Source organism: Pocillopora verrucosa, chromosome 2 (assembly GCF_036669915.1).
Source record: "Pocillopora verrucosa isolate sample1 chromosome 2, ASM3666991v2, whole genome shotgun sequence".
Lineage (NCBI taxonomy): Eukaryota > Metazoa > Cnidaria > Anthozoa > Scleractinia > Pocilloporidae > Pocillopora > Pocillopora verrucosa.
In genome coordinates, this window is record NC_089313.1 from 8564274 (window position 1) to 8569941 (window position 5668).

General features: G+C 39.4%; 1 pseudogene; it reads left to right on the plus strand.

Moving 5' to 3' along the window:
* Positions 1-4008: 4008 nt before the first annotated feature.
* Positions 4009-5022, plus strand: LOC131776302 (uncharacterized; annotated as a pseudogene).
* Positions 5023-5668: the final 646 nt, after the last annotated feature.

Here is a 5668-nt window from a genome sequence, read left to right on the forward strand (position 1 = left end):
TCACAATCCGCGCTCTTCACGTTGTGACTGTGACTGCATACTGTCTGAAAGTCTGTGTCACCAGCATCACTCGGTGCAAAGACCCTACAGTGATCGGCACATTTCCTCTCGTCCTCTTTGCAGTGATTACGGTATGTAGTCTTCAAATACAACTTGCTCTCCTGAAGCCTCTTCCGAACTTCTTTATACCAATCCTTTTCCGCTCCCACGCGTTCCAGTTCGTCTATAATTTGGAGAAAATCCTTGAAACCATCCGCTCCCTCAGCTGCAGTATTGTCTAAACCTCTATAGAACGCCATACATCTTAGAAATGGCCTTTCACATTTGCAAATTGACAAAATACCGGCTCTTTACTCCTCTGGAATCGCTACCAAGGTGTGTCGGATACTGGCACACTGAACTTTGGCGCTAGAACTTCCCATAAGTGTGCCTATGCTTTGCGCAGACCCACATTTTGCCATAAATGAGTCTTCTACATCGAACAGGCCAGCCCTTGCAAAGATAAGCTCTCCTTCTGAGACACTCTCTTTTGACAAATGGATTAAGCAGAGATGTTGTTGTTGACGTCTTTCGTTACGAGATGATAAAATTTGTCAAATTTATATTTGTATTTATATTTATATTTATAAAATTATTAATCGATGTGGTCTTAAAGCTCTCTCCTACTATATTTTAAAATGGTTATAATTTAAGATTTATTGAGCTACTCATATCAGTCCGGGCCATAACCATTTCTGGATACTTGATGACGTCACCAACATGGATGTCGTAATGGGACATCGAGGAAACTCACTCATTACTTTATTCGAGCCCTAGCGACTTAGTTCCCTACCCATATCCCATGAAACCTTGCAAAATTACAGAAGACAAGCAATAACACACAACAAGCAAAGAACTGATGGTGGTCGTGATGACGAGAAGGAAAAATTCAGATGAAAAGTCGGGTGGAGGTCCATGTTGCGAAGGGCTCGATCGAGGAATAACCTCTATTCAGTTGAGGTTTTCAGGTATGCAACATTTTTTTTGATTCCTAAAAAAAATTTTTTAAAAAAACTAGAATAAATTTGCTTCCAATTTGTCAAAATTCCAATCGAGTGCACGAGGTTTTTGCTCCAGTGCACTAATGTTGAGAGTCTGTTAGTGTGCAAACTACCAGACGGATTCTTTGTTCAGATCCATCGGAGTATCGTGTAAACCATAAATTTTAACCATACGTTGCGGCCGACCAATTTAAAGTAAAAGGACAATTATTTATCGGACCTTTATAATCCTACATTGTGAATTTCAGATCAAGCCAACAACATGGATGAACACATTCAGTATCTCGAGACACTTTTTCGTCTTTGTGGCACAGATCTGCCACGGACCTGGATCAGTGCTACAAACAAAGAATCTTTTAAATCGGAGCTCTGGATGAAATTTCGAATCAATGTCGATATGGATTTCAGAGAGATTCATTCAGCCAAGGCGAATGCACACTAAAAAATAATTTCAGGAAACCACGGATCTAACACATAAATGTGATTATCCAGCGAGTAAGTTCTCCTTCGGGCAAACATATAACAAAGAGGTATTCGTTCACTGAGCTCTCACATCTTTAGGTATCGTATCCGGGAAATGTGCGATAAGAGCGGCATGAAGATGAAAATAAAGAAATCACATTGGTGGAAAGCCTTGCCAAAGTGTCTCTATTACAGCATTCCGGAAACAAAGGTTAGAGTTTAACTACACGAACTGATGAGAGTGAAATTTTCGTCTAAAACCACAAGGGACATGTCTGTAATTGTGAAACTCGTTTAGAAACACCGCTCGTGCTTTCACATTTTGTGGTGATTACCTAAACAAACTTTCTATACAGGGTGTTCAAATCAAAGGGTAACTGTAAAGGACATATTATTGCTGACTAAAAGCTGTAGGACCGAATTTGTAGTGTTCTGAGACCTAGATTCTCCCGCGAATCGATCAATAGCGCGCAAAATACCTTGTATGATTCTCTTGCATTGAATTCGATTATGTGTATTCGTATTATGTGTACTCACACCTCACTCGTCCCAATTGTTATCAGTGCGCGTTATTTGGTTCAACCTTATTTAATTGGTTTTCTTGTAACCCAAAATAGGGAAATCAACGGAGAACGGACAGTAACATCGAGGCCAAGCTCTACCCAGAAGTTCTCCAGATACAAACAGGCTGGCGGAGGAGCTTTTATTCCTGTGACGCTCTTGGTGGAAGGACCACAGCGTTACAAAGAATTTGTGCTAGAAAGAATCCGCTTTACTCTTCCAGAATGCGAGAATGTCGAGGACATGCATATTGAATGTTTGAAATAAACGAATATTTTTAATGGTACCTTACGTCCAGTCCTTATTAGCGAATTTTGTTTCAGCTTACTACCGCATTACAACATGACCGCCACAAAAAAAAAAAAAAATCAGCTTCTTCTTGTTTCCAGCACCTCTCGGCCAAATTTGCTTTGTTTTGGTTTTGATCTCACCCAATCCCAAAGCTCGAAACCGATATCCAGAAATGGTTATGGCCCGAACTGCATATAAAACGGTCGGAGCTTGCTCAATGAACTAATTTGCATAATCGGCTGTGACAGCCGATTATGCAAATTAGTAGCAATATCTAGCAATATCGCTAGCAATATCGCTAAAAGTACGAAGTCACCTCGGCGAAGAAAATCAATAAGTGCAAGATGTTTTATATTTTTCTGCAGCCAAACATCTTATTAGCAGAAATCAAGCGAAGTTTTTAATGGTCTGGTCTGGACTTGAGCAATATCAACCAAGAAAGAAAGAGTACTTTTGACCAATTTCAGAAAGCTGTCCAGCGAGTGTTTATAATAATCAAAATATCAATATCAAAATTGAAATGCATTTTATACACCTTGTATATCACACAGTTTAAGGATACAAAATATTTTTTGCTGCATGCGGTGTGACACGAGGACCGGGCTATTCAACTTTGAAATTTTCGATGTCGCAAGAGGTCGAAAAAGGGCCTTTTGCAGATTGACTTTTGAGAGCTCTAAAAATTTTATTTTAACGTATTTCCAGAAACTAATGTGGTTTTATTTACTTGCTACCAAAGATAGTTTATTGGGTAAAGTTTGAGCGTAAACTTTTTTCTTACAGAGATCACCACTTAATATGGCCAAGTGTAATAACATATTTGACCCCTCGATATGAAAACATTCCCAATGAGTCCATATCTGCTCAAACCGTTGTCTTTCTTTCGAAAATACACTTTTAACAACATCAGTCAAAATCAGCATCGGACAATGAGGGGATACAAAATTCAATGGAGCCCCGGTTATTAAGTGTTTCGTTCTACCTCCCAACCTAAAAACTGAAATAAAATTATATACAGCTATCATCTGATAATGTTACGCAAAATGAGTTAAGGTGTTTTTTAGGATCTTGAAAGCTTTCTTCCACACTTTGCACTTTGCAGAAAGCACATGACACGCTCTCCTACAGTTGAAAAGCGTATTAGAACTGGGATGAATAGAGAATAATACTGGGCGTGCGTAGATATGACCCTTTAGTAACAAGAGAAGCCGACTTCATTAATGAATGAATATAAAGGAATCGACAATCGAACCGTGCGTTGGCGCTAAGGCTCAAGATGGAAAAATGCGTTGAATCATGATTACAACAGCAACAATGGGCATAATTTTCAATTTACAAAATTCTCATTTATTGACTTTGTCCTTGCCGTAGAAGAAGTCTTTCGGGCAAACGGCCAAAATCGGCCTGTGACAAATCCTCCAGTTGTCGATTTTCGTTCTCACGAGTAAGAAACGCCATCAGCCTGACCGAGTGGCGCGAAAGGCAAGTAGCGGATCAGCAGCTGATTGACGATATCTCCACCCAATTTGCGACAGTGCTTCTTACCTTAGCCAGTAATAAAATTGGCTCAAAACGTGCTGATCGGTGAAAATCTTGACTAACAACTTATTGCGATGACTTTCCTTACCAGTTTTGTTCTGATTGCGGATTAAAAATGTCCTCAGCAATGTCGAAAGATCCCAACCACACAATTACAGAAAATGGTGTTCATTGCTCAAATTCAGACTGTGTGCTCCCAATGTGCATCAACTCAAAGCTTGGTAACCTTATCAAAAAAATCACTGACTGTAAAAGAGCCGAAAAATCTAAGGCAACTTCGGATACGAGCCTGAAAAATGCGGCTGACTATAAAGTGAACAGCGCCGCCGCAAATGGAGATATGTAGCAGTGGTGGAGAGATCTTCAAAGCTTGGGGATTCTGGATCAGTTTCCCAGTAACACCCACACTGACTGGTCATTCCTCTATGAACAAAATGATTATTCTCCCAGTCAGTTAGGCGCCATACTGAGACCATGATTCAGCCAAGGGATCCAAGTGTTTGGAAATCAAAAACAACCATGGATACAACAGGTGCATCCAGTCTCTTCTACTGTCCCCAATCTACCTTTCTTTGGTGACGGACTCTACTAAGACACACAAACGGTGGTAACAAACCCCTTAATTCAGTCTGGAATTGCCAAACATGAAACAGACCCACTGAATGACTCTGATGCATCCAGGTCTGCCAAGTCTGGAAAGTTGTTTGAGATTCCCTCCTTGATCTTTCAGGCTCTTGAGGGCCCTCATACAGCAAATCTTGAGGAGCACCATGCATCTGCGTTACAGAAGGCCCTTCATGAAATTCAAGCGGTTAAGAGTCTGTGTCATCATTAGAGAATAAAATATTCATTCACTGCTGCCACAAGAAGAAACAGCCCAGTCTTCGAATAAACTTAAAGCATAAGGTTTCCTTAAACGACTGGTACATGCATAGGGCTACAAGCTATAGAGTCTGTCCTTAGTAGAGTTTACCAAGTACCTAGGTAGATGCATGCTATGAGGTAGGTTTTTTGATGCACGTTTTAATGCATTACCACCACAGAAACGATGTACACATGATCAAATTAATTTTAGGAACACAATAGCCTCCGAAATGACAACCAACAATAAAAGCTCATCATTAAAATTTTATTGTAGATCCTCTACAGAGATAGGGACTACAATTATTCGCTACACTGAAACACCCAACAAAATTCTATGATTTAGACAGATCACAACTGATTCTTCGAATTTAAATGTAAATATGTAAGCAATTGTTACTTACGTAAATGTTTCTTGTAATTAGTTGGTTTTTTTTATATCATTATTATTATTTTATGGTTGTCCTCCTTAATGTTGCTTTTCTTTGTGTAATTTGATAGCCATGATAGAGGCTATTACACCAGACGTGTATCAAATATTATATATTTGATTGAATTGGACACCTTAAGAGATAGTTAATATATTTCTTAGATAACTGCTTCTGAATGCTCTTAAATCCCTTCTTACAACTTCCGAACAGTAGCTCTCGGCTATGAAATGTTTGTAAAAAGCCGTCAAATTTTATAGAGGTATTTAGGTAGGTGACTGCATAAAGAAGCTAAAATATACTTATGTCTATATCATATGAATGGGGTTTTGAAAAGAGGGCCGGCAAGATGACTCAACTCCCCTCAGTATTAAAAACCCTTACAGTCCCACTAACTAGGGAAAACAATCTCACCAATATCTCCGCTTGCTGTAGCCATTCACGTCCTGTTGACTCTTTCGCGTCCTGCTGAATACTCCCTAAAAC